This window comes from Ixodes scapularis, unplaced genomic scaffold, assembly GCF_016920785.2.
Source record: "Ixodes scapularis isolate PalLabHiFi unplaced genomic scaffold, ASM1692078v2 PGA_scaffold5__190_contigs__length_132052651, whole genome shotgun sequence".
Lineage (NCBI taxonomy): Eukaryota > Metazoa > Arthropoda > Arachnida > Ixodida > Ixodidae > Ixodes > Ixodes scapularis.
Window position 1 is genome coordinate 91,942,037 of NW_024609880.1, and position 23,408 is coordinate 91,965,444.

The 23,408-nt window shown below is 45.2% G+C and overlaps 1 non-coding gene and 1 pseudogene across 1 annotated transcript; one reads left to right on the forward strand and one right to left on the reverse strand.

The window, feature by feature from the left end:
- Window positions 1–15,615: 15,615 nt before the first annotated feature.
- Window positions 15,616–17,533, forward strand: LOC121837979 (annotated as a pseudogene).
- A 5,341-nt stretch (window positions 17,534–22,874) lies between these two features.
- On the reverse strand, window positions 22,875–22,946 carry Trnag-ucc. Its single transcript has one exon. It is a non-coding gene; the product is annotated as a tRNA-Gly (tRNA).
- Window positions 22,947–23,408: the final 462 nt, after the last annotated feature.

A 23,408-nucleotide genomic window follows, 5' to 3' on the forward strand; every position in this document is an offset into this window, starting at 1 on the left:
AGTGCAACCAGTGGCATTGCACCGAAATTGCGAACTCTTCAAGTGCTTTGACATCTGTGAGTGTACCGTCCTTCAATTATACTCTGTGTCACTAGTTGTGTGTAGTGCAGGTGAATGCAACGCCATGCGAAGAGAGAAAAGGCGAGCACTAGGAAGGCATATGGGAGGGGAGGGCAGGGCTGGGGGAGAGGTGGAAAGCACTACGAATGTTTGATAGGAGAGGAGGTTACTCTCGAGTCTCCTCACCCGCCTTTCTAGCGCTTGCCCTTTCTCCTCTTCGGGCATTGCCTTAGCCTGTGCTGCGCGCAAGTAGTGACTCGGTATATATTCACCATTGTACAGATTATGATGCACTGGCAGGTAATAGATAACTGGGTAAAATTAACCTGCTCAGTGCTTGAAGACGCAGCTCGCGACTTGCTTGAACACGGCCCACAGGAAACCAGCTGCTACCTCCCGTTCTCATAACGAGCATTACAAATGGCATGCATTATAATATGTCGCTAATAGACCGATCTCACCAGCTAGTTTGAGTACGCCACCGCTGCCGATATGCATCGTGGGAGCTGTGGTCTTTCTACACGCGCGACAACCATGCTGGAGGTTTGCGCGAGCAGACCACGAAGCAGCATGAGCTGTCGGGTGAACTGGAGTCTGCCTCCTACGAACTACAGTTATGACGGCGTCACGCAGGCGTGGAACGCTTGGTGGGATCGGTCTATTCATTTACGCTGGAAACGTAGCTATGCTCTTATAACATATCCATATAGTTAATGTAGTTTCGTTTTTATTTTTCAGGTGTTTAGTCTCTATTTTTCCTTCCCGTCTTTTTTTTAGTATTTAGCACCTGCACGACAATTCCGCTGGTAGGCTGCAACCACGAGCTCTTTGCCCAAGGATGCACTTCAACTGCATGAACTCTCGCTTGTCAGAAGCAACCACCAAAGATAAATTCATGAGCTCTGGATTCTCGCCCCCAGAAAATATCACCATTAAAATACAAGTATTCGCTCAGACTGGTGCTATCAGAAATTCTCAGAAAAGCAAAAGGCATTCTTTCAAGACATGTTGAGCTTGAATATATCCTGAGTGAAATAAGCAACGGCAGCAACAGTGTACTTGTTCTCTTGTCCTCTAACAAAATGCCAGTATGTTGGCGGCAGTACCACTTTAATTCTTGTGATTGCTTCAGGAAAGGGATAAGGGGAGCACTACAAATGAATCACGGCTGAAAATGTCACTCAAGATTGCAAGTTACAAAATGTGGAGAAAAAAGGTATCTTTAACAAATTTCTTGACCCCCCCGCCTTACAGAAGCCCTCGATCTTTTGGGGGTGGGCTTTCTGGCCTCTACACTCAAATGTGTTTGAGAGCACTGTTTTAGATGGTCCAAAATTTTGTTAAAGGAAGCTTGCATTAGGACATCTCTGATGTTGGCATTCGTTTATCTGGTTAGGCGCCACTGAGTACAAGGTTGCTTATGGCATTTTTTGGCTAATTGTGCATTTTATTAGTAAAAAATAAACACAGTTGCGATAAGAAACAGGCTGGCATTGTTGAAAACTTCCAAAATCAGTTATTTAAGTATATTGAAAACACATGCTTTATATCTGTGTTTTCGGTTTTCCAGCCTTGCACCTGTATTTAAAGTGGTAAACTTTCCACCCAACTATTCTTCAATGGTGTGCAAAATATTTAAGAAGTTGGCTGAGTTCCTGGTTTTGGTAATGCTCATTAAATAAGGTGTGGGGCCTTGACAGTGTCCTGTATGTATCTAATCATGTTATACAACTGGGTTTTGCTTTTCAGGAATGCTCCATGGCTCTTTTTGGTGGTCAACACCCAAGGCACAAGAATAAAAGATAAGACATGCAAAAAGAAGAAGAAAAGAAGCAAGCGACGTTTCTGGTGCATGCATTCAATATGTATTTTTGTAGTATATGTTCCACCCAGTGTTTATGAGCAATAAATATGTAGGAACAGATACCAATTTTCGTACCTTATTTTATAAAATATTGCGTGATCCTGACAATGTTACATTCGCAGGAGTGACACAAAAGCTCTCAATTGTATTTCAGGTTCACAGTTAGGACGTCAAAATGATGCCAGGCCATATAATGAAATGACGATAGAATGTGGGATTGGCAGCTTAATTGTTTTCGGGTTGACAAATGGGACATGAAAATGACACAAACACCGTCGTTTGACAGTTAAAAGCTTGGAAAAGAGCTGCAAAGAAATTTCCTGTCAATTTGATAGAAAATGTTCTAGTGTTAGTTTTGTTGACTTCGCACATGTACACCTAAGAGTGGGGTTTATCGGTTCCCTGTAAGTGAGAAGGGTGTGGAAAACGGTATATAAGTACACCTAAGAATGGGGTGTAACTGCATTCCCAGTAAGTGAGAAACGGAATATCTGTGCACCTAAGAATGGGGTGTATCAGTATTCCCAGTAAGTGAGAAATGGAATATATGTACACCTAAGAATGGGGTGTATGAGTATTCCCAGTAAGTGATAAACGGAATATATGTGCACCTAAAAGAGGGGTGTATCAGTATTCCCAGCAAGTGAGAAACGGAATATATGTACACCTAAAAATGGGGTGTATCAGTATTCCCAGTAAGTGAGAAACGGAATATATGTACACCCCGGGGTGGGGTGTGTCTTATGCACCCGCTGAGGTGTACATGTGCACTTCAAAATGAGGTGCATGTATGCACCCCTTTTTGGGGTGTCGCATACATACCCATGGGGGTGTCGTATATGGGACAAGTCACATACACCCCACTGGGTGTAAGTACTACACCCTTTTTTTTTAGAGTGCAATAAATTTTTTAAACTTTTTCCTGATCTTCAAGGTCATAAAGTTTTTAGTTAGGCTTTCGTTGCCTCGAGAGTAAGCCACAGAAAACACTCGCCCGCAATTATTAATTTGGGAGCAATATAGCCAATAAGCTTAACAAATATTGCAAAAGAAGATATTTTCTTTTTTACAAAGCCGACGAATTTTAATGATTATAAATTGATACATGTTACGCACTATCCAACAGCCTCCACATAAAAAGAACAAAAAAATATTGGTAAGCTTTTCCCCGCATAGCTCAATGGCCGGTGAGCTTTTCTCCGCATTCGCCGGTTTTGCGGTTAGCTTTTCTCCGGTGAGCTTACCTCCGGTGAGATTTTCTCCGGTGAGTTTTTCTCCGGTGAGCTTTTCTCCGGGATTCAATATCATGTGCTAACAACCAAACGAATATTATTTCAATTTCCTCCCCGTTGTAGAGGGGAGTCATTTGAGTCCCGCTCCGCGCTTCTCTGTTGTTACTTCCTTTGCCGGTTGGACTTCCAAGGAAGCGACCTTGAGCGTAGTGGGGCAGACGAAGCGTAAGCGGCTTCAGGCGAACGCGATACGACTGCGGTTATATTAATTTGTATCGTTGCGTGATGAGGAGGCAATAGCCCTCACTTTGTAACTGAAACTAGGCATTGAACATCTGAGATTGTGCACTTTTTGTGGCGATCGTGCTGCCTAAGCAAAGGCACACCGAAGTCACCTCCCATAACTACGGGGGCATGATATGATGCCCTGTGTTTATGCAGCTATAGTTTCTAACAGTTTACGACACACAAGGCATCTCTTGAGTACTTTATCGTCGCTCCTGTGCTCACATATTCTCAAATGCCGAATCTCGAAACCAAAACGAGCCAGCCACGGTTTGCGTTTCTTACGGTGAAACCCCACCCTCACTTAGTGTGATTCTAGAACAAGAGATGGCGCCGGCATCGTCATCCAGACCTAGACATGAGCAGATAAACTCGTGTATGATGGCGCTTTGATAAAGTATGGATTTTGCCATCTCTTTGATTTTGTCATCCCTGGTCATTGTTTTGTTTCTCCGAACTTTAAGCTTCTACGAAGTGCGATCCGGTTTCTTTGCGGTTTCATGCAGATAAAGGATTTGATAACCGACGGCACCGTGCACCCAAGTGCGGCGCTTTTTTTTTTTTTTTTTTTACTTTTTCGAGTTTTAGCATTTTGTACCCTTCTTAACGCTTCGATCAGTATCTTAAGAATGCCCTTAACGCATCGATTAATATCTTATACAGAAAAAAAAAAAATTTGGCAATGACGCGTCGCGCTTTTTTTTTTCTCGGCAAATCAGCCTGGAAATAAATTACGTACCCCAGCGATAAGCGTTGCTTTGCCGAACGTCGATACTATGCCGGCCCTCATGCAGCCGAAGCATCCGTTCGATTGAGATAGAAAGAAAACTAGAACAAAAGCGTCAGAAAGTCGTCAAAAAGTGTGAAACGGTTGTTGTCCTATGTTCGGTGGGTCGTAAAAAGAAAATCATTTTATAATGCATCCATCTGTTTTTTGTTTGTTTTTTTGCTATCGCGGTTATGATGCATCCCTACTATTTAGTTTCATTATTATATCGCTAGTTGTTTAAACTTGCAAATGACAGATTCCCCCCTTTATTTTATCTATAAGACGCGAATAATTAGCGCAAAAAGATTTATTTTTAATGTTTTGTTGGGTGCCTGGTTCAAGGCCTTGTAGCTGTTTATTTTTGCAAAACACGGAGGATGGGGAACACCCATCGACATGGAGGTTTTATACTACCATTTTTTGGTCCAAACCTACTCCAGGATAGCCCTCAGTACTCCTTTTAGCGAGAGGAAGGGTTCGTTCAGAGCAATGTCCTTTGTTTATGCAATGTTCAATTTGGTAGGTGCATTAAAGGGCTGAAGGAGCTGTCGCATACTTTACACATAGCACATAAAAAGAAACGATCACCATTTATCTCAGGACATTGTTTTATTTGGCGTAACTTGATTACCCGTTCGCGGGTCGTCAAAGACACAAAAATAATGTTGGATTACAAGTTTGTGTTTTACAGCTAACTATAAAGCGGGTATTAGGCAGAGTAGCTGTTATTATTGTTTCCATTTTTTGGAGCTACTAAGGGTTCGCACATACACAAACATAACGTAAAAATGAATGGCGACGTTAGATAAATGAGTTTACACGTTTCGCGCAACCGCTGTAGAGGTATGCGGCATCATTTCTTTGTTTTACGCTAGCTTTCAGCGCAGCTAAGGTCAAGGACACGAAGTCAAAGCTGTGGAAAGTACTGACAATATGTGGTGTGTGGTCTCGATTTTCACTTCTCAGGAGTGAAAGCGAACAGGTTAAAAATCCGCAAACAAGATCTAAAAGGAGGCGCTGCTACCCACTTATTTTGGCGACACAGACGGCCCAAATGAAGCAAGAGAGGACTCATAAGTGTCGGGCATGGGCATAACCTCTCTAGTGCTTTGAACAACCATCGAAGACGTGTACTTGATAGCATCCTGCGATGTGCTAAACCCTAAGCTGAGGCCTGTCTGGTGCCACCATGAGCCAAATAAAAATGCACGTGTTATATTGTTTCCTGGATACGTAAGTGGTTTCTCAAGGGCTCGGGATTGGACCTGACGGGCCGTAGCCTGTATGGTAGCCCCGTTGTAGATTGCTGGGGCAGACAAACTATAAATGTAATATTAGGCTCCACGATGAAGTCATCGGAAAATTTGGTAGAGTCGTAGATGGCGACGTTCGGCCGGCCTCGTCTTTCCATGGCGAGGCCGACTCATGCCTCGCCATGGAAAGACAAACTCATGGCTGCGAACCGCATTGGAGCGGCTTGATGTATTGGCTTTCAAATAATTACGGCATGATCGAGCGTTTACTTTTTAATAAAAGATTCATTTCCTGAGCCATTCAATATACTCTCAGAGGTATGACATTGCTGGAAAAAATCAACATGCTGGGGATATTATTTTATTGCCTAGGCAATCACCGAGAAATTCCGTACGTTAAAAACGGCCAGTATAAAAGACGCAAACGCAAAGTTTGGGTGGAGTATTCGGGTTAGTGTGCCGTTGTATTGATGTTTGTACCATGAATGTATGCGCTCAATGTATATTCACCTGATGCTTGTAGCATTTGGCTTCATGTGTGTATAGTAGAAGTTCCAGAATATCCCGGAGCGCAATGGTTCCCTGAAGAAATAAAAATATTTTTTGTAGAACATGATTTGGGGGTACCTAGCGCCACGTAGCTTAGCTACTTGCAATTACTCTGTTTGACCCTGCCATCTGGTGGCAAGCGATTTAACCTTCCTTCACGCTACGCGATAAACAGCGGCTTCGAGTTTGCTCTTTTGAGAGCGGCTTTTAGTTTCTTGGATTGGCTTGCCATTCCTCCGTGATGTGAGGTTGACGAAGAAATTGTGACTCCAGGAACAGCAAAGGTAAGACGTAAAGTGCGCGAAGTAACTGGGCATGGGTTGTCTCCGTTAAACATCGCAGTGCTGACGACGACAAGACTGAGTTACTGCTTTCGAAACTCAAGTTCCTGTACCTGCCGGGGGAATCTGGCTTCGAAAATAAACACAGTTCGCGGAAAGCTCGTGTTACGCTTTTATTTGCTGCTCCTCTCGTCCCGTCCAAGAGACGTAGCGTCCTCGTTAAGCCTTATTGAGCTCGATTTGCTCGATTCAGGGCCGCCATAATGAGATGCAGGCGACGGAGGAACTATTTGCTCCCCCCTGCTTCAGGGACAAGGGTTCCTCCCTTTCTGAAGAAACATAGGTTACAAGACCGTTCCTCCCCTTAGGGAGGACTATCGATCACCTTTCTTCTAAGAGTGTGGGCGATGTGGGAGGGGTGGCGCGGCGTTGCGATCGCCATTAGCTCAATTCTCAAGTACTGATTGGTGCCACTTTTTCAGTGAAGGCTCTATGGCAGTTTTCCAACTGAGTTTTTCTAGTAACGTTGTCCTTTGTACACGCTTCTACTTCATCTTCGTTTCTTGTGCGCTGTGACGAATCTACTAAGCATTCTTCTTAAAAGCGAATTTATATGCACTCCGCAAATTCAAATAAAAAAAAACAAAACATTGTGATACTCCTGATACTTGTGGGTCAAAACAGACGATTCAAGTTTGTGCTTTTCCCGCTCGAATACAAAATAACTACAGATGCGCTTTAAGGGTCCAGTTATGCATCTGCAGTGCTACAACCAGTTGGGGAATTTGAATTCGGAAGCCACATCAGCTCGTTGGTGTTGACCATATGGTCGTTAGTTTGATTCTCTTGCCTCTATTGCATAACAGGATTACATAATAAAAAAATATGGTACGCAATTGAAACAGCTTTGAAGAAAAAAAATGAGACACGGTTTTTCATTTCCAGTGGAATCCAGAACTGCCTTTGAGATACTCGTTACAACGAAGAGAAAGGTAAAGAGAGTCGGCACATGTACTTCTCTTAAAAATTCCCGCGCGTCTATTAACCCGCAAAACACTCTAAGAGGCAATCTATGCGATTTACGGAATCAGCTCAGCGAATGATGAGGCGGAACATCTGTTTAGACCTCAAAATTAAGTCTGAGCTGCAGTATTACGCAATGCAAGCATGACGCTTTACATTGCGCAATGCCACAACGCATTTTGTTTTTTTCAGTTCCAAATGGATGTTTTGTCTCATTCGCTGAGCTGATTTAGCATATCGCAGAGATTCGCTCTTTGAGTGTTTTGCGGGTAAGAAGACGCGCAGGCATTTTTAGAGCGTACGCATATAAGCAGTAAGGGCAGCAGTGATTTTCCTAGCCACCTCCTAGGGCAGGAGAAAACAAGATATGACTCGGTGAAATCCAGACATCTACGCGAACCCCCCCTACCCCCCCTTAAAAACAATTCTATACTGTTACTCGTTACTCATCTAAAAAGTAACTAAATACGTTACTCGTTACCGATTCTTCAAAGGAACGCTTTACTTAACCACGATAAAAGCGATCTATTTTCTCGTTAATTAGACGATCAAATACACAACTGTGTGTTTTGTTTCATGGATTAGTGTTTTTTTTTTTTTTTCAGTAGTCGCTGCACTTCAAAAGTAGCTGCCACAATAAGTTTTCATCAGTTCTGTTTCTCTGCTTCATTGAGAATTCATCTCCGGCAACGCCGAAGACTAGTTCTGCGGACGCTCTCGAATGAACAGCAGTGTTGTGCTTGAGCAAGAGCTGGGGAATCTGGGATTACCCCCTCTGTTATGTTTGTTCTGCTCGCTTCTAAACTCGGGATTGGTCCCGAGTTTAGGACATTGGTAATGGGTCATGTGCATTCCCTCGTTGGCAATCTCCGAGTTCACATTCGGTCTGTACACAATTCTTGAAGGCTGAACCGACGAACTTTATTGTCTCTCTGGTGAAGGACATTCCCAGCTGCAGAGTTCGACTGGCGTGTTCAGTGACAACCGCTGCCATACTTTCATAGTGTTCTGTTATTTTTCGAATTGCCCGCTTTCCTATGTCTCAATAGACGCATACTCAGGCTAGAATTAAAACGAGGCTATTTAAACGTTGGTGTACATGTTACTCCTCAAAAGTAACAAGATACCGTTACTTGTTACGTTGCCTTGAACGTAACTAATTACGTTTATCGTTCTTTTTCTACAATCATTAACTAAATTTTGTTACATATATATATTCGCTCAAATCCATGTGGAAAATGAGCGAGCCATCGTGGCCCGCATCCGAGATCATCCTGCCTGCATTCCATCTCTCTTGTGCCCGCTGCAGGCTTTCCCACGAGGCGGCCGCCCAGTGCGTGGCGCTAGCTGCTCCCACAACGCGAACCTTACTCCTTGCCGCAAAACGTAACTATGCAGAAGTAAGTTGTTACTAGTAACGCGTTACGTATATGTCTGGTGAAATCGGGCTTACTTACATGTATACGTTATTTTATTTATTGCCAGTTCCCTAAATATTGCCGAAAATTATTCTAGTGGTGCTAGTTGATGTTCAAGAACTGCGCTGATAAAGCCTAAAGCTGCTCATCAGATTTGTTTGTATTTCGATTTTTGTCATACAAATTATTGACTTAGTAATAACTCTATGAACACATAATAAGATTTTTGTACGAACTACTTATTCAGATAAGATGATCAAGACAGACAGATATATAATTAGTATTAGATCGCGGCATTGTTTTGTAATGCACGAAGCAAAACCTTTCTGTCTTCTAGTTCAGTTCAAGTGGACACGTTTAGTTCAATAAACACGAAAATCAAGCAAAGCATGTGTTTTAAAGGGCGTTTAGAGAAACAGCGATGGAAACAAAGAGTAAGCCCCAATTACGTCTTTTTCAACTCCCGAAAAACATCCGCCAAATTTTGGTATAAAAACAGACCTGAAAATTTTCATTTTATAGACCTTTTACCCTACGTCGCATGGTGCCATCTTGGAACCACGTAACGCCATCTTGGAACCACGTAACGTGACCACTAAAAGGTGGCTGCAAATTGTCGCTCCGCTCTTCCCTCCGCACTTCGACAAAAACCGAGGTGCGGAGGGTCAGCCTCCGTGACGTCGAATTTTACTCCGATTTTTAATCTTGGTTTGTGAAGTGTCGTCTGACAGTTCTTTTACTACGTAACTGCGTGTCATCATTAGGTGCACAACTTCTGCACTTTATTTTATAAAAGGTTATGATTGTCTGTTCCGTCGGGGTACTGGATACTTGAAGCAAGGAATGAGCGCTAGCACTGGTGCACATTTAGTATGTAGATGTCTCTAGGGCACACTAGGGTTCAGAGGCCAATTATTTTTGACAGCGAAAGTTTTCTTAAGCGATAGTGGCTAATATTACTGGCGCAATAAGAAGCGCAAAGTGCATTTATGACCACGCATGTATGATCTCAAATAAGAAGGCAAATATTGTCACTGAAACTAGTCACGATGTGTTTTCTTGAAAGCATCGTGCTGTGCCTTCATAAAAATCCAAGTTTCTTTCGAATACAAGGGGGAATCCTTTTTTGCGGTATAAGCATTTGTTCCATTTGTTTATTTTTGAATATAAAGAAACAGTACCTTATGTTCGGCCGCAAGCCTGCAATCATTCCAGTTTCTTAAGATACCCAATTGAAGTATTTATTTAGACACACAGGGTTGGCTCCCGTGAAAAACGCGTCAAAGACAGCTTGTGAGTGCCTAAAAAAAGTACCTGAGGCACGCAATATGTGACGCCGAAAAGAAGCCGTTCGCACGGAAATCACTCGAGTGCGTTGTCGATGCCGTATTTACTCTCGACGCCGCTGAAAGTAGAAATCTTATATGTTCAAACAAATAAAGATCTCGCCACAGATATCCATGAAGTGGTGCTTGACATCTGATGTGAGCCAATTGCTTGCTGGAGGTCATTTTTCTTGCAAAAATTAAATATATTTCGTCTAAAATGTCTAAGGTGAGAAACAAACCCGTCAATCGAAGTCTGACTCAGACTTCAATTGACGGGTTTGTTTCTGACTTTATATTCTCAATACGCTGTAAGGAAATGTCCATATAACAAATAGTTTTCAAGGCCAACATTGTGAAATGCATCTAATAAATACTTTAGCATGGCTTATTTCTTTAAAGATACCTATCTAGACACTACCGCTTCTTTTTTTTTTTTATTCCATGCATCATTACAAGAGGGTTTTCCTGCCGGCAAATTTTACGAAACGGTGTTCGCGAAAACCGAACAGTGAGTACTAAACTTGCGAGTTCCTCTGCTCTCAGCGATTTAGCACACTGTTAGTCAAATCGTCGACCTGCTTTTTAGTGTTTGTATTAGTCTCTTCATTAGTTTACCTTTTATAGAAACTAATATCAGTGGGCACGACCAGTGCGGCCGTCCATATCCGTAATCCTCCCCCGCCATCTTTTCTGTCCTTTCGCCGCCGAACCTGGCCGAACGAAGAGCATGATTAGCTTTCGTTGATTTCAGCTGAACGTAGAGGCTGGTATTCAAGGAAGCATGTCAAGCCAACCGGCTCAACTCCAGGCCGTCACAACATGATCATATGAAGGTGTTCGTACTAAAAACGTCCAGAATTTAGGCTGGCCACTACGTCGTAGTTCTCAAGGTGGCCCATGACCACTGTATCATTGGTTCTGTACCACAAATAAAACATTTACACCACAAAACTAAGGGAAAACAATATAACACACCCTGCGAGCCCGCTGAAACTGAAACCAACCAAATCCAAGCCACCTTATGTAGCCGCTTGTGTCAGCGCCCTCTGTCGACCGGTGACGTGGACAGAGGGCCCGGATGAAAAGGTCTATAATCCGTTTCACATCAAGTCCGAACGCAGCCGATGGTAGAGAGTTCAGTGGAGTCAATCAGGTTTCACGAAAAGTGCATCGTCACGACGCTCGCATGTCTTTGCGGGTTCGTTGTCGCAAATATAACCATTCGTGTAAAAAAGAAAAAAAAACAAAAAAACATGCGTTGGCCAGGAATTGAATTCGGGTCAACTTCTTGGAAGGTAGCTACGCTAAACACTACTCTACTATTTCACCGACGGAGATGCGGACATTTTTAAGGGATAAAAACAAATAAGAATGTTAAAAATAGCCTCATCACGTGACCGCTGTTCGGGGGAATGACGTCACTGTTGCGGACTCCTTCTGTGGGGGTTTTGTCTTCTAACGACGCCTCCTGGAGAGCAAAACGATACCCAAAGATGCAAACACGGACGGGACACGAGTGCCGCGTCAGCGCTCGACGGCTGATGCTCGTGCCCCGCGTTTGCTTGTTCGGGTGACCTTCGAAGATTCAGTCCTCTGGCCCTGTAATGCAGGAGGTGTCCGTTCCAATCAGGAGATCCTCACACTTGTTTCATTTCCCTAACACTACGAACCTTTTTTTCTTTTTTTTTTACAGCTACCATTTTGATTTTTCCGCTGTACTCGGTACTTAGGCTGAAAGCTACGTAACTGCCACCGATTGCAACAAAAATTGATGCGCGACCTCTTTAACGCCAAAATTGTTTTCTTGAAGTTTTGCTTCGAATAATTTACTTGATATAAACCAGAAATTACGAGGTTTAGTTGTAAGAAGAATTTTCCTTACTGAGTAGCGCCTTGGATGCGTATTAGCAGGTTTCCCACATATAAGTATACCGTAGCGCTCTTATAATATTCATTTTCAGAAAGATATGCCCATTGGGTGACAGGTAGCAAAAAATTGTCGGACTTCCCGTCACGACTGGTTCATCCAGCATTGCCACCATGCACTTTCACTAATGAGGACAAATAGATATCTAATTTATTTTCATAATAATAATAATAATAATAATAATAATCAATCAATCAATCAATCATTGTTTTTTAAAGTGTCCAGGAACAACCAATCGGTCTTAGTGCTGGCACACTAAAAAAAAATGAGCAAAAACACACACATACAAACACGCATACACACGAGTGCAGAAGGAGAACGTAGTTCTCCAGTCTGAGAATAAAAATATTAACAAGTATGAAAAACACTCAGATTAACAAGGGAAATCAAAAGCACAAAACAGAGACATCACCAGGTGTTAGAGCAAAAAGCAAATACTACATCAGCGCTTCAACTGATCAGCCCTTTTCCTGCAAGAGGAAGATTTGAACAGCATTTCCGAACTTGCTCCCGCATGAGTTAAAAATATCAATTGTGTCAGAGTAGCGATTATAACACTCCGCCGATCTTTGGATCGGGTTTAAGTTGCTAAAATGTCGAGCTATATAAAAAGATGATTGGAGCCGTGTAAGCACACGTGGAACTCTGAGGCTCACTTCGGACAGAAGGCTGGGAGAGTTAATCGAGCCGTGCAGGGTCTTAAACAAAAACAACAAATCTGCCTTCACCCGACGCTGCTGGAGGCTCAACAAGTTGACAAGTTGCGAGTTACACACACCGTTCAGACAAGTATCACCATTCTCAAGGTAACGATATTTAAAGATAGAAATAAATTTGTTTTGGACTCGCTCGACAGATGAACTGTTAGTTTTGGAAATGCCGTTCCAAACAACCGAGGCGTACTCTAGCTGGGATCTAACTAAGGAACAATACAGCGTAAAAAAAGCGGACGGGCTTTTGAACTCCTTCGTTATGCGAGACACGGCACCTAACGTGCGCAAGGCCGATTGAACCACTTTGATGACGTGAGTGTCAAATCTCAAGGTTGAATCAAAGACAACTCCAAGGTCCCTCAGTTCACTTACACGTGACAGCAGTTCGCCATGATAACTATATGGAAAGAATATATCATGGGTCTTGCGAGAATATGTCATTATTTTTGTTTTAGAATGATTCAAACGGAGGTCATTGTCTAAACACCAACGACCGAAGGAATATGCGTCATTCTGAAGCGCGATGCAATCCTCTAAGGTCGATATTTTTTTGTAAAGTTTTATATCATCAGCGTACTGCAGAAATGAAGAATTTAATATAACTCGAGAGACATCATTTACAAAAATATTAAAAAGGAGGGGGCCCAAGACAGATCCCTGAGGCACTCCAGAGCTTGCCTTGTACAAGGACGAGGTAGTATTGTTGACGCGGACGTAGGCATGCCTATCAGACAAATAGCTTTTTAACAAATTGTATACCGAACCACATACTCCGTACGTAAAAAGCTTGTATAAGAGGATGTTGTGGTTGACTACGTCGAATGCCTTACTCAGGTCGAAATAAAAAACGTCAAGCTGACCTCTATTACAAACTACTTCAGAGGCAGCAGACATAAAAGATACGAGATTGGTGGATGTCGATCTGCCGGACATGAAACCATGCTGATTAGGAATGACTATACTACGAAACTTGAAGGAGAGAAATTGATGGATTACCATTTCAAAGAGTTTGGAAAAAGAAGAGAGAAGAGAAATCGGTCTGTAATTAAGAACATCACCACTATTTCCAGATTTCAGTACCGGAACAACCACTGCCAGTTTCCAGTCGTCAGGGAATATCCCTGACGTCAAGGAGTTATTGAAAATTGTGCACAGTATAGGCGTAAGTAATTCATGATAAGCCTTAACAATTGCAGCGGGTATCCCGTCATGACCTGCAGACAATGTGGGTTTCATTTTCTTAATACATAGCCTAACACATTCCTCATCAACAACCAATGAACCCAATGAGTCGCCAAAAACGTCCGAGTGAGGCAAAATAGATGAGGAGCAGTTATTATTATTAATGTAAACTGACGCAAAGTGATCAGCAAACAACTCAGACATGCCCTTCGCACTGTCGCTATGCTTATTCAAGACGATTTCGGACTCAATATTCTTCCCCAAGCACGATTTAGCGTACCTCCAAAATTTCTTGGGATTTTTAACAAGATCTGATTAAACCGAGTCAGAATGCGCCTGGCGATCACGGTTTAAAATTTTCTTACATCGCTTTCTGCAAATTTTAAATTCAACTTCCCACTTTGGAAGACCACTTTTCTTAAACCTCCTGTGCAAAAAATCTACGTCAAGAGTAATGCGAAAGGCAGAAACCTATCCCACGATGCGGCGGAGCTCGACTACACACTCATAACCGACCCGGCTCTCCCAACGAGAATGGGCAACTCCGTGTCCCGAGATACCACCCCTGACCTCACGTTCGTCAAGAACAATGAACCGATCACGATCACGTGGAGGAACACGGGGATGGACCTCGGCAGCGACCACATGATAGTGGAAATCGTCATACCGGAGCAGAGCAGTGCTAATGTCAGGAAACATACGTGGATCGATTGGACCGCATTCAGAGATAACAGAAATCAGGAGGCGGAAGAAGAGACCGAAATTGATGACATCGAAACATGGACCAACAAGATCATTCAAGACGTTCAAAACTCAACCAAGAACATAGAAACAGACCTCGAAACGAACACAATGGACAGCCGACTGGCACACCTCATCGAGGCCAAGCAGTCCATACTCAACAGATGGAAAAAGCTACGCCTCAATCGTAGGCTACGGAAAAAAGTCGCAGAACTTAACAGGACAATCGAGGAATACTGTCGCACGCTATGCGCCCAACAATGGGACGAGATATGCAACGCCGCCGACGGACAGATGCATAACGGGAAAACGTGGAACTTGCTTAGGCATCTGCTCGACAAAACTAAGACTAAGTCACACCAAAGAGACCGACTGGCGAAACTCATCCATCGAGAGGTCACTAAACACGGAGCCGAGCATGTGACGAAGCGCATCAGCGACAGATACCTGCCGACTACTCCAACGGAGTGCCACGGGCCGTACGGGGGGCTACGCAACGAGCGTCTTGACAGAGACATAGACGTAGAGGAGGTTCGCACGGCGCTGCAAGACCTCAACAGCAAGTCGGCGGCCGGACCGGACCGCATCACCAACAAAGCACTCAAGAACCTCGACGACAAATCCATCGAAAGTCTCACGAGCTACTACAACAAATGCTGGAAAACGGGAACGCTGCCGACGCAGTGGAAGAAGGCCAAGACTATCCTGATCCCCAAGCCGGGCAAGCCACCAGACACCGACAACCTCCGACCCATATCGCTCACGTCTTGCATGGGCAAGGTGCTGGAGCACGTCCTGCTCAAGAGGTGGCAGGAATACCTCGAGAAAGAGGACCTCTACCCGGAAACGATCATCGGCTTCAGGCAGCACCTCAGTACCCAAGACGCAATGATTCAACTCAAGCACCAGATCATCGACGGCAACACCAGCGACAACAAAGCGATATTGGGACTCGATCTGCAGAGCGCCTTCGACAAGGTGAAGCACTCGGCGATCCTATGCCAAGTCTCGAAACTCAACATGGGAGAGAGATCATACAAATACATCAAAGATTTTCTCACGGACAGAACTGCCGAGCTCAGAGCGGGGGATCTCCAAGCGCAAGAGAAGAAGCTGGGAAGCACAGGCACACCTCAAGGATCAGTCATCTCGCCGATGCTTTTCAACCTGGTGATGATAGGAGTGGCCGAAAGGCTCGGAAACATCAAGGAAGTTCGACACACGATATACGCGGACGACATAACGCTGTGGGTGGAAGGGGGCAGCGATGCCCACATCGAATCCACTCTACAGGCGGCTGTCGACGCGATCGAAGACCACCTTGACGGAACGGGGCTCAGGTGCTCGCCGAGCAAGTCGGAGCTCCTCGTATACCCGCCCGTCAAGCACCGCAAACCCAAGAGCAGCCCGAGAAACTACGAGGCAATCAAAGTGAAGAGCAGAGAAGGAAACGAGATCCCAAGAGTCACCAAGATCAGAATCTTAGGAATGACGATCGAGACGCACGGCAGAAACGGTGACACTGTCACCCGGCTCATAGCGAAAGCGGCAAACGCCACGAGACTACTCAAGCGAGTCACGACCAAGAAAAGTGGAATGAGGGAAGAGAGCCTGATCAGACTCATCCACTCGTTTGTCATATGCCACGTAGCGTACGTGGCGGCCTACCACAAGTGGAAGAAGAGCGAGAGAAACAAGATAAATATACTCATCCGTAGGGCCTTCAAGACGGCAATGGGACTGTTCGAAACAACGAGCACCAACCGCCTCCTGCAGCTGGGGGTGCACAATACGCTAGAGGAGATAGCGGAAGCCCAACGCAACGCTCAACTCGAAAGACTATCTACGACCAAGGCCGGCCGGAAAATCCTGGACAACCTGGGAGTTGGCTACCAAGGCAGGGAGCGGACGCAGCTCCCCATCCCCGATGAGATCAGGAACAACATCAGAGTGGACTCTATACCGAGGAACATGCACCCGGAGTATAACAAAGGGAGGAGAGCGGCGAGAGCCAGGGCCCTGATAGATCAGCACGCGGCCGACGGACACGCACGCTACGTGGACGCGGCTGAATACGCCAAGCTACACGGTTTCACGACAGTTGTCGTCGACGCGACCGGCACCGTTCGCACGACCGCCAGCACGAGATGCACCAAGGCAGAACAAGCGGAGGAGGTAGCCATCGCCCTGGCCATCGCCGACCGCGACTGCCACACGGTGCTGTGTGACTCGAGGCAGGCGGTGAGGAATTATGCCAAAAGCATGATATCGAAGGAAGCGGTGCGCATACTGCAGTCAACCAAGAACGACGGCGGCAGCAAACAAGTGAGAATCAAATGGTTCCCCGCGCACGCGGGCGAGGCGTCGGATCGAAACGCCAACCACAACGAGACAGCACATGCCGAGGCGCGCGCGCTAACGGACCGCGCCTCGACCGACTGGCCGCTGTGGTTCAGCACCAAGGACCGAATGACCGACTACAACGAGATAACCAAGGCTTTCCGCCTAGCTCGCAGAACTCTCCCACCACCTTGCTCGGGGCTCAGTCGAGAACAAGCCGTTTTATTTAGACAGCTGCAGACGGGCTCACTCCCCGTTGCTGATGCATAGAATGTATCCCGAGGCGCACCCGACAGACAAGTGCAGAGTCTGCCGAAGGGAGACGGCCGGCTTCGCACATATGCTGTGGGATTGTATCAAGTACCCGGAAGAATCAAAGTCTGGGAGCATCCCGCTGCGACTTGAAGCAGCCGCAGGGAGCGATAATCAAGAACAACAACTCTGGGCCGTCCAGCAGGTCATCGGGGCGCTGGCCCGGCAGGGACCCAGCGCCCAGAAGACGATGTAGGCCCCGTCCGGAGCGCGCGCGCAAGCGCGCGTTTTACTGCAGGCTAAAATAAAGTTTACCCACTCCACTCCGTTTTAAAAGCGTTCTGAGTTCACGAGAGAACCAGATAGGGAAGCGAGATTTTTTAGACGTTTTAAGAGGGATATACATGTCCATAGCCTCCTGAACAACAGTTCAGGAGGCTAATAATAATAATAATAATAATCAAGAATCAAGAATAGTTTTTATTTGTGCCCAGGAACAACCTTGCGGTTTTGGTGCTGGCGCACGTAAAAAAGAACAAAAACACACACACACACAAAAAGGAAAAAGAAAAAAAATACACGGAAGGCAGTTTTACATAAAATTCTACAAAAAAGAAGACGCGAGAACTGTGTACACAAAATTGTACAGAAAAACAAAACAAAAAAGTGCACAAAAATTGCACAGAGAAATGAAGACACGAAAAAAAATGTTCCAATACATATGGATGCTTCACTTGGACGCAAACAGACGCGAACGTCTGAACACTACACATACAGCTCCGTACAAATAGAAACAAGAAATCAACAAGTCATAGAAATGCATATGGAAACCCGGCAGTTGATTCAGGAAGTTCATCGAAAGTCACAAAAGAGCTTCCGCACAGATTTAACAAAATCGGAGAAGTTGTCAAGAAATATATCGAGATTAAGAGAAGAGTTATTATAAAGGAGTTCCGCACGAGATACTGGATCAAGTGTATTAACTCTAGATGACAGATAGAAGGTTGACGTTTTTCTTGTCGTCACTCGCGGTACGTGCAGAGAAACCTGATGCAGGATGTCGGAGCTATCTATTTGACCATGTATACATTTATAAAGAAAGAGCAGCTCCGCAGTGTTTCGGCGTCCCTGCAAGTCTTGCAGTCGAATGGGTGAACTATGCACGTCATCAACTGCTTTTGCAAGGTTGAAACGGTGTTTAAAAATAGATACGAATTTCGCTTGTACACGAGAAATCCTCAATAGATTAGAGTGGCACGTCCCACCCCACACAACAGATGCATACTCAAGGTGAGAACGACACAGGGAACAATATAAGGTTAAAAATGTTTTAGGGTCACGAAATTCTCGTGATACACGACACACAAGACCCAGGGTGCGCAGCGCAGACTTCACAATATGCATAACATGACCCTGGAAACGCAAAGCAGAGTCAAATACAACACCAAGATCTCTGATTTCGCCAACGCGGGATAGTTGATTAGTGTTAATTGTGTAGTTAAATGGTACTGTGGCAGTTTTTCTAGAGTAGATCATGACTTTTGTTTTGGACTGGTTGATCTTCAGGTGATTACGTGAGCACCAGCCAACAAACGAGGTTATAAAATCCATGCAGTCAGGTTCGCCGCCTATTTCTCTAAATATTTTTATATCGTCTGCATATAGCAAGAAAGAAGACGTGGTGATGGCGCTTGCGACGTCATTCACAAAAACAGAAAATAGCAACGGGCCCAGTACGGAACCCTGTGGTACACCCGAAGTTGCGTTATACGTGGAGGAGCAAGACCCGTTCGCACGCACATAACAAACCCTTTCCCTTAGGTAGTCCTCCAGAAGACAGTAAATCGGACCGCAAAGACCAACTGCAGAGAGCTTAGATAAAAGTATACTGTGGTTTACAATGTCGAAGGCCTTGCTACAATCAAAGTATATAACGTCAAGTTGACCTCTGTCGCACACAACGCAGCAGCCGCGAATGCCACCAGATTTGTCGTCGTTGAACGACCAGCGAAAAAACCGTGCTGGTTGGTACTTATCGTGCTTTGAAGTGAAAAAGACAGAGACCTGTGGATGACCTTCTCAAAGAGCTTAGAAAACGAGCAGAGTAAAGAAATAGGTCTGTAGTTGGAAGCGTCAGTCCGCTTGCCCGCCTTAAAAATCGGGACCACAACAGCAATTTTCCAAATACTCGGGAAAATGCCCGACTTCAGACAATTAATAAAGATAGCGCAAAGGACTGGTGTTAAAATGCAGCCGTAAGACTTGAGTATAGCTTGGGGGATGCCGTCATGACCGGCAGATAGCGTCGGACGCATTGCTTTTATACAAGTTTCTACAGTAACCTCGTCTATCGCAATATTACTAACTGATAAATTGTTCGTGCATGGAAGGGTCTCATTAGGAAGTGCGCCAGTATCAACAGTGTAAACCGAACCAAAGACACCAGCGAAAACATTACACACATCAGTTGTAGAGCCTCCGTTCCCTTCTATGACAATAGCATTTTCTCCTGCGCGATCGCCCCTGCGCGATTTAACTCCTCTCCAAAATCTTTTAGGGTTTCGCTGTAGATCTGACTCTACTGCTTCGGTATCTGCCTGCTTATCACGCTTAAGCAATGCCCTGCAACGACTTCTCACCTCTTGAAATTTAGACTCGAATTCAGGACGGCCTGTTTTCTTAAATTTTCTATGCAAAAACGACTTTCTCTTCAAAGCCGTACGGAGTTCAGGAGAAAACCAATAGGGAAACCCAGAGCGTACGTTTTTTCTCAATGGGATGAAATTTTTCATTCCCTCCTTTACCACAGCGGTCAGTTGATTTACTTGATCGTTCAAGTTTGGAGACTCCAGAATGAAACTCCAGTTAAAGTCAGAAAAATATCCGTACAGGCCTACGTAATCGCCAGCTGCGTAGTTAAAGGATTTCTCGACGTTTTGGCCACTTGGCATTTGGCGCAGGACTGGTGTTTGAATAGTCATTTTTATATCAAGCGCTGGATGATATTTATCCTCCGGAACGAGAGGAACTTTACTTTTATCGACACTGACAGTCTCTGAGGTCGTTAGACACAGGTCGAGGAACTTCCCTTGCCAGTTGGGTGTGGAGTTTCGTTGTGTCAGACCTAAGAACGACGAAAAATTTACTAACGAGTCACATTTTGAAGTGATATAAAAATTATTCGATGTGACCTTCCATGTTTTCCAACAAATAGATGGTGCGTTAAAATCGCCTAAGATCAAAACATTAGCTGAGTCAGATGCGGTTACGGTTCTTTCAATCTCCTGAAGGCAGTCATGGAATGTTTCCGGTGACATATGTGGGGGAAAATAAAATGCTCCCAAAAGTATATTGTCTTTCGGACCGCGCACCTCAACCCAAACTGACTCGGAATAAGTCTCAAGGCCCGTCCGCCTAACGCAATCGTAGGACTGATCAAACGCGACCGATACACCTCCACCCCGCTTCCCTTCAGTAGACTGCCTGTCACTGCGAAAAACCCTGAAACTTGGCGGGAAGTAATCGGAGGAGGAGATGTCTGGACATAACCACGTCTCGGTAAGAACCAGAAAAGTTGAGTTTGAGCAAATTAAATTTTCAAAGAACTGCTTAGATTTTGTGCGCAGCCCACGTACATTCTGATAATAGATATTTAAATCGGTATACTTTAGTTTCATATTACGTTTTTATGCTATGTCCGACGGATGAATCATCTCATCGCGAAAATTACCTCTAAATGTCTGGAAGTAGCACGCGCTGGGCCACAGGTAAGGGTCAGCGAGCGCGTGAAAAGAAGGAGTGTCTACAGCGATGTAAAAAGACGCGTAGGATGCATGTCGCGTTTTCAGACGCAGGCATTGCAAAGGTGTCACACCAACAGACTTCAAATGCCTCACCATGTCCGCTGACGTGGTGCGTGGGTTAAGGCGTGTGACAAAAATCTCCTTTCCCTCGGACTGGGGAGACAAAACTGAAGAGAAGGAGGCATTCTCAGAGGCCCCCAAAGACGGCGTGTCTCCAAAGCTGGTTTCACGTCGCAAGTCCGCACACGGAGCACGTGCCGCAAAGTCCGAAGACCCAGGCACAATGAGGCCAGGTGTCGCCGGTGTTATGGGACACATGGTGCTCGCCACTGGGGTGTCAGGCACGGGGTCAGGCACGGGGGTCAGGCACGGCGGTGAGGCGGGCGGAATCGACGCCAGTGGACGACTGGACCGGCGCGCATTCACCCCTGTAGCCGGAAGCGCAGGCTTCTTCTCGGCTCCCCCTCTCTTCCTTGACGACGGAGTTCCGGATGGTGAGCTAGCAGGCGGCGCCGCCGAGTGCCTGAACCTCGGTACACGAAGCACGTCCCGAATCTGGCCTACGTCACCCCTAATGGCGCTCAGGCTGATCGAGTGTAGGTCGAAGCGCTTCGTGCACTCACTCTGAAGGCGCCGATTCTCCTCACGGAGAGCAGCCACTTGATCCGTAAGGAAAGATATACCATCAAGCGCGCTGGTCAGAAGGCGGTGCAGCAAACGACTTGTAGGGTCGGCGTCAGCAGGGAGGCGATCGTCGAGCAGATCTCCCGAGAAGGGCGAAGGGGAGAGTGGCGTGCACACCTCCCCCCCGTCCGGTGGCCGTGGCCTCCCAGCCGCATTGCCATCGGGAAGAACGTCAAGGTCGTCTCCATCCGTGGCGAGGAGCAGCCCCGCGGCAGCGAGCTCAGCCTCGGCGGACCCGGCGAATTCCCCGTTAGGCCTACCGCCGGCGTGGGGCGAAACGTGGCCTTCGGCGGACTCGTCGAGATCCTCGTTAGGCCTACCGTCAGTGTGGGGTGAAATGCAGCTCTTGCAGCGAAAATCACTCACCCCAGAAGCCAAATGATGGGTACCGTCCCTGTCCGCACTCAAACACTTCACGTGAGCACGCTTTGAGCAGTCCGTACACCGAGCATACTTCTGCTTCCCGAAAAAAGGCTTGGAGCAGCAATCGCACACATCTGTGCTCGGCGCCATCTTGGAAATAATAATAATAATAATAATAATAATAATAATAATAACAATAATAATAATAATAATAATAATATTAATAATAATAATAATAATAATAATAAATTTATTTCACTTTTTTATATACATTCTAGCCTACATCACTTAATGCTTGTCTGCGAGAACTCACAATTCGAAAGAATAATAAGTAACCTACTAAAAAAAAAAAAATCTTACACAGACCTACAACATTATCTACGTTCAATGTGAAATTGTCAGCAACGCTATGCGTATCCTCACTATATGTTCAGATGCAGCATTATTCCTTGACCGGCGAGTCTGAACTGTTTTAACCTTTCATTTTCACTCTCTAGTTCATGATCCTTTTTTTTTTTTTCTTTCTTTTCGGTGCGATGAACAGCTATTTAACCCTAATCTCAAGTCCTTTCAGCGCAACACTAAGTACATCTCGTTTTGAGCAAAAATATCTCCCACATGGGCTACGATGCGGCGCTGCTAATTATCTGCTTGGGATGCACAAGATGGCGCAACAACAAAAAAAAAAACACGATATTAATATACAGAGTGTTTGTTCCCCAAGTGTACAGACCGGAGGTTAGGTGCGGAGAGCACATGGCCATAAGTTCCAAAACGCAATAGCAAAAAATGAAGGAAGCAAAAAGTTGCGTCGGCCGGGAATCGAACCCGGGTCAACTGCTTGGAAGGCAGCTATGCTAACCACTATACCACCGACGCGGACGGAAAATGGCTGAATGGCGAACCGTCATACTGTACAGCCATACAACTGTTGCGTAATTCCCGGGCTCGAAACGAGGTCCCTTCTGCGTAGTCCTTTCGACAAGCCTTTGTTCTATCACCGTTCTAACAAAGCTGCTCAGTTTTCCGAAGTCAAGGTTTGCCGATTGTCCTCTTTGGTCGGGTTTGGTTTCTTATTTGGTTTGTTCAACCGAAATAAATGCGCACAAATAATGTACTAATCCGTACATGCTTTTAAAGTCAAGACAATTACGAAGAGAATGGCATAACGTTTAAACATATAATCAATCAACTACATTTCATCTATCTTCAGTGACATTTAAAAACAAATCCTACAGTCGGTGCCAGGATCAGAATTCGGCAGCAAATGCCTCTCAACTAAATTTCATATGACGCCGCGGCCAATCGACTTCGTTGTTCCGTCCGTTGGTTTATGGTTCC